This window comes from Meriones unguiculatus, chromosome 3 (assembly GCF_030254825.1).
Source record: "Meriones unguiculatus strain TT.TT164.6M chromosome 3, Bangor_MerUng_6.1, whole genome shotgun sequence".
In the NCBI taxonomy this organism is placed as follows: Eukaryota; Metazoa; Chordata; class Mammalia; order Rodentia; family Muridae; genus Meriones; species Meriones unguiculatus.
Genome location: NC_083351.1, coordinates 99228097 through 99240599, shown reverse-complemented (window position 1 = coordinate 99240599; position 12503 = coordinate 99228097). Strand labels below are relative to the sequence as shown.

The window sequence follows — 12503 nt, the reverse complement described above, 5'->3', positions numbered from 1 at the left end:
CTGTGCACATATATATGCAAGTATGCATGTAAGTACACATGCATGTGGGGGCCTAAAGTCAATGTTGGGTGCCTTTCCTTGATCACTCTCCACCTTTGATTTTTTTTGAAATAGGATCTGTGGTGGTTTGAATAAAAATGGCTAACATAGGTCCATAGGGAGTGGCACTATTAGGAGGTGTGGTCTTGTTGGAGTAGGTGTGGACTTACTGGAGTAAGTGTATCACTAAGTGGTGGGCTTTGAGGTTTCTGTGTATCTCAGTTCTCTTCCTGCTGCCTGCAGATTCAGATGTAGAACTCTCAGCTACCTCTCCAACACCATGTGTGCCTACATGCTGCCATGCTTCCTGCCATGATAATGGACTAAATATGAACTGTAAGCCAGCCCCAATTATATGTTTTCCTTCATAAGAGTTGCCGTGGTCATGGTGTCTTTTCACAGCAATAAAACCCTAACTAAGACAGGGTCTTGCATATAATCTGAAAAACTCATCAGTTCAACTTTGCTGGCTCTGCTTCCCCCAAGGCTGGAGTTACAGCTGACTGTTGTCATGCTTAGATCTCTATCTGGGTTTTTCAGATCTGAACTCAGGTCCTCTTCTTGCACAGCCAGCACTTCACTTATGAGCTATCTCCTCTCCTCCTGAAACCTTAAAAATACATGTTTTCTGGTCATGCCTACAGATCTTTGCATGACAGCTTTCCTGGCAGATTTCAGCATGTGATCTTTGGTTGGAAGCCATTTCACACTTATACATAGTTTGCTTCTGAGAAGGCTGACAATTTCCACAGCCACCTAGTTTCAGTTCCTGATATGTAGCAGTTTCCTCTGTTAAGATCCAGTGACTTCTAAGGAAGGCTCTTCAGACTTAAGTAAACAACTCAAAACTCCCAGGAAGTCCCTGAAACTGACTGTATTACAAGCCTCTGTGACCCCAAGGTCAGATAAGCAGTAAGGACAGCTGAAGAGACTCAGTCAAGACCAACTGCCTGGAAGAGACTCTTCAACCTGTTGAGCTGTCTACAAGTGCTACAGTGAGCTCAAGAGTTGAGCTTTTATGAGCTGTTACTCATGCTGGGGTGTGCTTTTGATGACACAGCTGCCTTTGAGTTATTTCTGATTCTATAAATAACCCCTCACCCAATAAATTCATTCCCAGGGGACTTTGGTGGTGTCCTTATTTTGGTCTGTCATTGGTTTTCTATCTGGGATGAAGAGACACTTGTTCATGTTTCCCCAGATATTATCCTGGTTGTTTCTTATGCTGAAGTGTTCCCATGAGAATCTTACTTGAATCAACTGGAGAAAATTGGCAAAACCCAACATTTTTATTTGAAACATCTTCACCAAAGCACCCAGTATATCCACTTCTTTTGCCAGGGATGCAGTGGAGAGCACTGCTCAGCCTACTGGAAGTCTTTAGAAGATCCCACACTGCATTTCTAACAGCCTTACCTTGCTTTCCTGCAAGCACTGGAAGCCTTTTGAGGGTGTCCAAGCTCTCAGCCACTCTTCAACAAAGTCTCTTTTCTGGTTCTAAAAAATCTTTCACACTTGAGTTTTTGTGAAAAAGCAACACCTGCTTCAGATGCCAGTAATCACTAAAATTTAGCCACAATCTCCATGGGTAAAAAACAATACAAATAGTTTATTGTTGCATAGTTTGTGACTGCTAGGTTTCTGGGAGTGGCCTGCCTGGGTGATACTGGTTCAGCCTCTCCCATGAAGATGTGAGCTGGGGTTGCAGTCAGACATGTTCTATGTCATATAAGTCCTTCTTGGGGCTACTCAAAGCATGGCAGCTACTTCTCTAGAATCGATACATGACACACAAGGTGGGGAGAGAGGGAGAAGGAGCAGGGAAAGTGCAATAAGTACCCCACTCCAATGCCTGCCTTGTACATAGACTGCAGGGCTTCCTAGCTGCCTTCCTGCTGCTGCTCCAGGCAGCCTGTAAGTGGGAACAGATGAGGTGGGGGTGCTATCTGTCAGGTAATTTTCCCCGGTACCCTGAAGCTCAATGGTGCCATTTCTGATTTTGTTCCAGTCGCTCTGGAGGGGTCGTTCAGAGGAAATTCTTTCCTTAACCTTTGATCAAGGGCAGCTTTCCTCACAGGAGCTGGCACAGTCAGCAGTTTTAACTTTGTCCTCGCTCCTTTGTTAACTCAGCTTGGATTCATCAGTTCCTGGAATTTGGTTCCTTATTTCCTAATAAAAAAATCAAAACAACTTTGCAAGAGTAACCTGGGGCTGCTGCTGAGTTGGACCCTAAAGCGTTGTGATCACTCAGCTGGGAGAGCTCATCAGGATGAAACCCCGCGCCCACTTCAACAGCTTTGTTAAGTATTCACTGTGGGAATGGCTTCCAGTGAAGCCCAACACAAAGCAGCTGATGCTGGAGAGCTGCCACTTCAGGGGATGCACCTCTGTCTGTCTGTCTCTGTCTGCCTCTCTCAATGGCTGGTCCTCAGATCATTCTAGGTGGTTACAAACTAGTGACTTCTCTTCATTATTCAAATGTTTAAAAATAAGACATTGGATGCTGGAGAGATGGTTCAGTGGTTAAGAGCACTTGTCTGCTCTTCCAGAGGTCCTATAATGTGCTCTAGTGCCCTCTTCTGGCATGCAGGTGTATGTACAGCTAGATACACATTAAATAAGTAAATAAATCTTAAAAGAAAAAAAGACATTGGAGCAGGGTGTGGCGGCAAACACCTGTAATTCCAGCACTCAGGGAGGCAGAGGCAAGTGGATTGCTACCAATTTAAGGCCAGCCTGATATACAAAGCGAGTCTCAGACAGCCAAGGCTACACAGAGAAACTCTGTCTCAAAAACAAACAAATAAATCAAACAAAACAACAACAGAAGACATCGGCTTTTCTCATTGAGTTCCAGGATAGCCAGGGCTACACAGTGAGACCCTGCCTCAAAAGCACAAACAAGCAAACAAAAACAAACAAAACAATACCTAAACATACCTACCCTCTATTTCAGGCAAGTCTTCAGGCAGTATGTAATTGAACTAGGGACATTTCAGACTAGAGTATGAAGGGTTCTGTTTGAAGGTGACCTGTGTGCATGCCTAGAGTCAGACAGTTATAACAGAACCACCCTCGGTTCTCAGGCAGCCTCGGTCCTGAGGGAAGGTAGTATAATAGGGGGTATACCTTATTTCTGGTGCTCTACTCTAATTCCTCCTTGTAGGGCACTAACACACTGTTCTGAGCTTCTCCCCAAGACTCTACCTCCTAATCCATCATAGTGAAAGTTAGGATCATTGTCTGAATGGGATGTGTAGAAGACATAGAATTGGCAATGCATTCCTCGTGGAGGTGAGGTCAGAAAATGCACCCATCATGACCATTTCACAATGTGTCCCCTGTTGTAGACTGAACTGTATTTTCTAGAATTTCCTTTGGCTTGTGTGCTTCCAGTTTGAGTGAACTGGAAGGAATGTGTTCTCCAGAGAGATGGCAGGTGAAAGGCTGTAGCCATTCTGTAGCGCCCCTTACTGGTGCCATTCTGTTGGCTAATGCAGCAGCAGGGCCAACCATCTGTTGTGCTTCATCTCTGCACAAGGGTATGAGTTTAGTTTCACGAAGAAGAGCTCTGGGTTTTTGCAGGACACCCTTAGCATCACAGTAAGAAGCAGAAAGAGCAAACATGGGGTTCTGTTCATCAGGTGTCGCTGACTCATGGTCTTTTCTTAACAACTCTGCCTTGTGTGTCAACTTTGGCCTTTAACATTGGATGTGGTTACCTAGCAACCCTTCACAGTCAGCTCGTATAAATAAGCTGAACCCCTGCAATGATTGTATGTGGTATGTGCATATGTTCATCTGGACTCCTTGGATCAGGGCTTGCAGTTTAGCCAGCCTCCCTGGGAAGAGTGTAAAAGCCAAATCCAGAGTAATTCCCCCACTTTGCAGTTAAGGGGACAAGTGCAAAGAGCTGGGGCATTTCTTTGCATTGCTTAGAGTGGGAGCAGGAGAATCCTTAGTGATGACTCATGTAACGAGCAGGCTTTCTTCAACCAGGAGATGGATCAGACGGCTTCTCTCCATTACCACACTCTGCTCAGCCCCTCAAGCTGGGCTCACCACAGACTAGCAAACTCCGGCAAGGCAGAGCCCTGACAATATAAAATCCTGTCTATTAATAACAGCGTTATTAAATCAGAGACTAGAACTGATGCTTAAGGAGCTAAATTTAGCAAATAGAGAAAATGATATGTAATTAGTCAGATCTATTATTTCCTTGTCTACAGAGTTTCAAAGATGTAAACGATGCTTAAAAAAACTTTTAGTTTTTAATGTGACAGTGTCTATTGTAACCCATGCTGGCCTAGAAGGTGACATGTAGCCAAGGAAAGCTTTGAGCTTGTTCTTGCCCTGAGTGCTGGTCAAGAAAGTATATAGCAACATCGCTGACTGTATTCTTCAGTGCTGAAAAGTCTCAGCCAGGGCTTTGTGCATGGCAGCCAAGCACTCTACCAACTGAGCTCCCCTCAGCTCTTCTCATCTGCCCTCTACCCTAAACCCCTCCAGGCAAGGGGCTTCTCTTCCTTCCCCCAGCTTCTTTTTCCTATATAACTCTGCCATTCCAGCCCCGTGCTCTCTTGGTTCCTTCCTCTCTCGGCTCCCTTCCCTTTGCTCCCTCTCTCTTCTTTTCCTCTTGCTCTTCCCTCCTCTCTCCTCTCATGGCTGAATCTATTCTACTGGCCATGTTCAGTCTGGACTCTTCCATGCTTCTGGCTGTACTCTCCCTCATATCTACAATAAAAAGCTTCTCCTTGGGCTGGAGAGATGGCTCAGAGGTTAAGTACTCCTCGCTGTTCTTCCAAAGGTCCTGAGTTCAATTCCCAGCAACCACATGGTGGCTCATAACCATCTATAGTGAGATCTGGTGTGCAGGCAGAATGCTGTATAAATAATAAATAAATAAATCTTTAAAAAATAAAAACCTTCTCCTCAACTATACCTTGGAGTGCTCATATCCTCATTTCTTTCAAAATGCATCCAAAATACTCACACATATTTTAAAAAAAAGAAAAGAAAAGAAAAATAGAAAAAAAAGTCATATAGTATGTGTGGTGACACACACACCATGGCGCAGTGACATTGGAGGCAGTGACAGGAGCTTTAAGAGTTCAAGGCCAGATAAGGCCACAGAGCAAATCCAAGGCCAGCCTAGATTATTCAGGGAGACTGTCTAAAAAACAAACAAAAGGGGCTGCAAAGATGGCTCAGCAGTGAAGAGCACCTGTGGTTCTTCTGGAGGGCACAGACTGGTTTGGAGCACTCACACCGAGGCTGACAACTACCTATAACTTCAGTCCCAGGGGTCCACTGCCCTCTTCTGGTGTCTAGGGGCAACTAGACATACATGCGGGCAAAATGCCATACACATTAAATAAAGTTTAAAAATTAAAAAATAAACGAAAGCAAACAAAAATCCCAACGAAAACTTCTTCACACACGCCAAAACAAACAAAAACATTAAAAAAAAAAACAAAAACAAAACTCAATCTTAGAACGTTTTGCTTTTGTGGAAGACGGCCCAAGGGCCGTCCAGAGTCCCCACCCCCGACCGAGCGCCCCACCCCTCCATCTCAGCTCTCCTCCTTTTCCTCCTTCCCTGCTCCTGTGGTTCAGGCTTTTCCCCGGAATGCAGGTCAGCCGGCCACCGGCCACCATCACCGCGTCTACTTCCCGTGCAGACCGAAGCTCCTCCCTCCTGCCGTCCGTCCTCGCTCGGTCAGCTCCAGGGCTGCTTCCTGCTGCCTTCCTGCTCTTCACCACCCGACAAGGTAGGTAGGTGCAGGTCTCTGGAGACAGACAAACCTGCTGGACCTTGCGAGTGGGTTTGCATGAAAGCAAAGGGCTTTTTGCTCGTGTAGAATGTGAGGCACTTCCAAGTCTGTCTTGCAAAATGAACTTTTATGACCATTTATATTTTCCTGGCAAAAAGGCAAGGGGCCACCTGAACCAGTCCTAGGAAGCCACTTCTGAGTGTATTTTTCTGTAGGTGTTCAGATGTTAGTTTTTAAAACAGCTGAGAGCTTGTAGACAAACCTGAGTTCCCAAGAAGAACCCTTCTTCCCTCCCCTTAAATACTATTTTTAGGCTGGGCATTCCAGTGTATCTTTTTCTTTCTTTCTTTTTGAACATGGAACCATGAAGAAACTGAGTATTTTGCATCAAAATAAGTACCCATGTCTGGCAGCAGTTCTTCTGGGCTCACAGAGGCAGCGAGGTGCTGTCATATAAGAAAATGATGCTGGGTGAGTCCTGCCAAGACAGACCGTGCGGTTTTACGCTCCATGGCCTCTGGGGCTGGCCCAGGCCCTATAAAGACTGGCCAATGCAGTTTCTATCCACTTGCTGACAGAAAGGCCACCTGTTGTTTTCAGGGCCCTTCATCAACAAGGTAGTCAGAAAGGAGCCCTGTGCACACAACAGGACAGCCTGCTGGCCCTACAACAGAGAGAACAAGCCAAAGACAGGGCTGTGATTGACTTGTTGAAAGAGGTCACTACGTGCTCCTTGGGTTTAGCTTTCTATCAAATGGCATCCAAACCATGGGCCTTATGCAAATTGCACACAGAGTCAGGAAAACTAAGTACTTGGAGGAGGGATAGCAGAATCACCCAAGGCTAGGAGTTGGCTCTGCCTTCTCCAGTGCGGGACTCAGAATCAGGATCAGTGAAGTTTCTGCAACCTTTAAACTGGCAAACCACCAGTCCCTCCCTGTCAACACCATCTTTCTACAGGATCAAACTTGCCCTTGCTCCCTGAGTGCTTGCCTGTGATTCCTTTTTTGGGTACTTCCTGCTACAATAGTTTGTACCTTGAGCTTGTTGAGCTCTTTTTCTTTCTTTCTTTTGGACAACTCACCGTGTGATCTGGCTTCTGAGCTACATAAATCCTTAGAGCATGAAATAAGGAACCCCTCCCCCACCCCAACTCCAATACACCTTATTACCGTGTCTGACTTCCAGGGGAGAAAGTGATACCGAATTCTGCTGCTAAAAGACTATTTGCCACAAATGGTGGATATTCCTCCAGCTATAAACATAGCAGAGGTTTTGTTAGTCACGACAGAAGAGACAGATGTCCTAGCTGACTCAAGAAAGAAGTCAGAAAGTGCAGACTTATATCTGGTAAGGGAAGGCCCCAGAGAGAAAGGAGACATGGGAAGCCCTTGGAGGGAATGATAGAATCCTTGGGGGTTGGGGTTAGGGAGCCATTGGAGGGGATGAGGGAACCCTTGAAATCTGCACATCACACCTACAACAGGAATCCTCTTGGAGTTTAAAGATGGAGTCATTAGCCTATGCTGGCCTCAAGCTCCCTCTGTAGTCAAGGATAGCCCCGAATGTCTCACTCTCCATCTCCTCAGTGCTCAGATTACAGATCTGTGCCACCATGCTGTGTTTTGGGGATCTAATGATTGAATCCATGGTTTCCTGCATGCCAGACTAGCACTCCATCAGGTGGGTGATACCCCCAGCTGACTTTGCCTTTTGGCTTGTAATTGACAGAGGGATTTACCTATGGGAAGCAGTTCTGTAGTGGAACAAATGTCCTACCACAGGAGGAAACCTGTGACTTGTACATTTGCAAGGTTTATGGGAGAATCCAACACCTTCTGCTGATGGCCACTGTGGCTGTGGCCAGAGAAGTTATCATCAGGATGTACTCTATAGGGGAATGGTGCCACAAAGAGCTCCCTGACTTCTGGGGGCTCTGCCAGTCCGGACCACAGACTGCTCAAAGACACAGTTAATGAGCCTGCTTCCACACAGGAGGAACAGAACCCTGCCACTCCTGTGAAGGGCCTGGTAATGTGCAGAAAAAAAACCATGCTTCAATGCAAAGTGCCCTTCTTCTGTGGCTCACTCTCTGACCCTTGGAGTCCAGCCCTATTCCATGTATCTGAGTCATTTTGCAATTCTCTGTAGGTCATAGGTAACTGGTATGCTGATAGATTTCCAAATGATGTCCTGCCTGTTACAACTAATCTCCTTCCTCCCTCCATTGATAAGAAAGTTTGTATCGGTGTCAACTTCATATCTCACTTTCTTGAGGGCATGTACTCCAGCCAGTTAGAGCATCTCCCCCTTTCTTTTCTGTCATGACAGGCGTGAACTTACTGTGAACTGTGGATACAGCAGAGGGCAGAATATTCTTCCTACAAGGTGGCCTTCTAGAAAGAATTGCATGAACTACCATAAGTGAATGCATCTGAAAACAAGGACATGAAGGGAATACCCTGACATGTACACATTATCTTTGTGGAAAAGGCAAAGGCCTGACAGGAATATTCTTGGTCCTTTTTACATTAATAAAGATGATAAGACCTGACATCAGGGGCATTTCCTCCCTCTGCTTGTATTTGCTTAGCTAACTGCAAACATCGCCTCATGTTTTGGTTGCTTTAGTAATGTTGAGAAGTGCTTTGTGCTTCTTGTGAGCTCAGAGACCTAGAGTGTCATGGTTTGTCCCCACCCAGATCATTTGATCCTGAGACTTAGCCTCTGAGCCAGGCCCATTGATCATTTTTACATCTGTATGGGAGTGATACTTTTGCTTTATCCTGAAACTTGTCTTTTAGAAAATGTGTCTTGTGAAGGGTGATAAGTATGGATCTATTTGCATTTTTCTACATGTAGACATCCAGTTAGACCAGCACCATTTGTTGAAGATGCTGTCTTTTTTCCATTGTATGGCTCCATTGTCAAAAATTAGGTGTATATAGGTATGTGGGTTTATTTCTGGGTCTTCTGTTTGGTTCCATTAATCAACGAGCTTATTTCTATGCCAGTACCATGCAGTTTTTATTACTGTTGCTCTGTAGTATAATTTGAGGTCAGGTATGGAGGTACTGCTGAGTTCTATTATTGTATAGGATTGTTTTCTCTATTCTGGGTTTAGAAACTGGCACGTTTATTCATGGAATACTACTCAGCCATTAAAAACAAGGAAATCATGAAATTTGCAGGCAAATGGATGGAACTAGAAAAGATCATCCTGAGTGAGGTAACACAGACCCAGAAAGACACACATGGTATATACTCACTTATAAGCGGATTTTAGTCATGTAGTATAGGATAGACATACTCCAATGCACAGACCCCAAGAAGATAAGTCCAATGTACATATTAGGCTTCATGTTGGCCCACTAGTTAGGGGAGAAGGGGATATCTCTGACACAGACTATGTTGCCTGCTTTTTTATCACTTCCTCCTGATAAGACTTCCCTACCAGGCCACAGGAGAGAAAGATGAACTCAGTCCTCAGGTAAATAGATGAGCCGGGATGTCTGGGTGAGTGGGGGGCCTCTCCTATTCTGAGGAATAGAGGAAAGGGAATGCAGGAGGGATAGTGGGACTGGGAGAAGAGGAGGGAGAGGTCTAAGACCAAGATTTAAATGGAATTAATTAATAATAAGAAAATAAAATGTGTATGGAGAAAAGCAAAAATCCAGAAAACATGGGCTGCCAAGGATCAAGCATGTTTCCAGTTTTCAGTCTGAACTGCCACAGGCCAGTCCATGGATAGAAATGGCCTTCCCTGTCCAGAGTACACTTGGCTTCTGCTTCGTAGGCTGGGCTCAGCAGTTGAGACCATGTGAAAGAGCTTGGCAGGAATCCAGCCTTCCACACGTGGCATTCTTGGGCCTATGCTGGCTCTACTTCATTCTGTGGGAGAAAAAAACTTGGCTCTCCTGGATGTAAAAATTCCTTTTGTAATTGGAGCTCAAGTCAGAATGCCAGTGGCTTTGGAGAGCCTAGACTCCCTTGGGTCCTCCCTCCCTGCGGAGTGCCAGTAAGAGAATAGCTCATGGAACAAGTTCTTTCTTTTTCATCTTTTGTTTTGGGATAGGTCTCTCTTTCTCACTGTCTCTAACATTAACCCAGGCTGGCTTCCAAGTCAACTTGTAATCTTTGTCCTAGTTGCTTTCTATAGCTGAGATAAAATACCATGAACAAAAGCTAGTTGGAGAACAAATGGTTTACTTGGCTTATATTGTCACATCACAACACATCACTGATGGATGTCAAAGCAGGAACTCATGGTAGGAACCTGGAAGCAGGAACAGAAACAGAAGCCATGCAGGAATACTGTTTGGCTTGCTCCCCTTGCCTTGCTTTGCTGTAGAACCCAGGACCACCAGCCCAGGGATGGCACCACCCACCATGAGCTAGGCCCTCTCCCACTGATCACTAATTGAGAAAATGCCTTAGAGCTGGATCTCATGGAGGCATTTCCTCAACTGAGGCTCCTTCTCTGATGATTAGCTTGTGTTGCTGACACAAAACCATCCAGTCCACCTGCCCAGACATGACCCTCCCACATCATCAATCAGTCAAGAAGATGCCCCACAGACTTGCTTATAGGCCAGTCTGATGGAGGCATTTTGTCAGCTCCAATTCCCTCCTCCCAGACAACTCTGGCTTATGTCAAGTTGATAAAAAACTAAGCAACACACCCTGCATTGGACCGCAGGGTATGCACCCTAGGTCTAGCCTTGTTTCATTTTTTTGTGTTTCTTGATGCTCTCTTTTGTCTGAATTCTGAGCCACAGTCTGAGCCACTCTTAAACTTCCAGGGGCTGCCTGTAAAGGTAGCAGGGAACTGAACCCTGGACTCTCAGATTCAGGCCCAGGAGCCTTATCAGTAGAGCTACCCAGGCCTCCCTATGTGTAGCCTTGGAATCGCTTCTCGGTGCAGTGCAATGGGCATGGGTCTTATGCAGAGCTGTTGTGACATGTCTGACTGGTAATCATTCTCTAAGTAGCTCATACAAGCAAAACAAATTACTCATCTTGCTTGACTGAACAACGTCTTAATCTCTTTTCTCTTAAAACTCTCACTTGCCCTCTGTAAATTTGAAACACTAAGAATGTTCAATAGAATGTAGCAAATTATTTAATACCCATGTACTTTATCAGCCCAACAATTACATTACAGTTCGTAACAGTAGAAAAATTATAGTTATGAAGTAACAATGAAATAAGTTTATGGTGGGGGTTCACAACTTCAGGAACTGTGTTAAAGGGCTGCAGCGTTACAAAGGCTGAAAACCACAGCTATCTAGTCCAATATTGATATATTCTGTCTTCCCCCCTCTCCCTGCTCTCTTTTCTGTCACCACTATATTTTCTGGAGTTCTGGAGGTGAGAATTCCAAGACATCGACAAAGCTATGTTCAACATGTAGGAGGGGCTCCTTTCCTATCTCAGCTGCTTCTGGCTTCCAGTGGTCAGCCTTTTTATATGGTCTTCTCTCCTGAATGTCTATGTGCATGGACAAATCACTTTATTGTGAGGGAACCACCATTGGCTTTAGGGCTGACCCCACTTGATGTGGTACATCTGCCACGACCCTAGTTTTAATAATAAATTCTCAGGGTTCAATACCTGTGTATGAAAAGGACACATTTTAACTTACAGCAATTTAAAAACTCACAATTGAGCCCAGTGGAGTGGTGCACACCTTTAATCTCAGCACTCAGGGGCACAGATTGGCAGGTCCCTGGAGTTTGAGGTCAGCCTGGTCTACACAGAGAAATCCTGTCTAAAAAAAAAAATTATTTTTGGTATGTAGTTACATTGTGTCCAATTGTTGCTGCCTTGAGTGCCATCAAAAATGATGTTTCAGCTAGGCGGGGTGGCATGCTCAAGGAGACAGAGGCAGACAGATTTCTTTGAGTTCCAGGTAAGCCTGGTCTACAAAGTGAGCCCAGGAGAGCCAAGGCTACACAGAGAAACCCTATCTTGAAAAAAAAAAAAAAAAAGGAATGTTGTTTCTTCACTAATGTGTGGTAGTGTTCATACATCACCATGACTTTCTTGAGGACACACATCTAGTTTTTATAGAGCCTTTTAATTTTTTCTAGACAGAATCTTAATGTATAGCCCAGGTTAGCCTGGGACTTGCTATGTAGCCTAGGCTGGCCTCAAACTCAAGAGATCTGCCTGCTTGCTTGTGCCTCCTGAATGCTGAAATTAAAGGTGTGTTACCAAACCCTTTGTCTTTTAATCTTATTATTCATCTTAATTATTAGTAACTTTATCATCTTCTTTATAGTGAACATTTAAAAACTTGTGAACAAGCTCAAGGATATGCAAGTAGAGAGATCAGAGCATCTTTGAACTCACCAAAGATTGATGAAACTTGGAACGTCTCCCCCTTCTAACCCCACTACAGTGGCTAACAAGTCCCAAATATCTGGTCACTTCATCTGTATAGATGTCATTTGTCCGTGAAAGATAGGACTCTGCAACATAGCACCTCTCCTTCACCAATTAGAAGAGCAGTCCTCCACATCTTTACATAGCCACTCTATTTTCTGTAGTTTTCTCCACCCCCCTCAGTTTTGTTTTGGTTCTGTTTTGTTTCTCTGTGTAGCCTTGGCTGTCCTGGAATTTGCTTTGTAGACCAGGCTGGCCTCAGACTCATAGAGATCCACCTGCCTCTGGGATAAAATGTGTGTG

General features: G+C 44.8%; 1 protein-coding gene across 1 annotated transcript in view; it reads left to right on the top strand.

Moving 5' to 3' along the window:
- Cmbl (carboxymethylenebutenolidase homolog) overlaps window positions 1-12503 on the top strand; it is a 50037-nt gene that overhangs the window by 25740 nt on the left and 11794 nt on the right. The window contains exon 3 of the mRNA XM_021651755.2: window positions 5656-5810. The gene's annotated coding sequence lies outside the window, so the exon portion shown is untranslated. The remainder of the gene's footprint in view (window positions 1-5655; window positions 5811-12503) is intronic.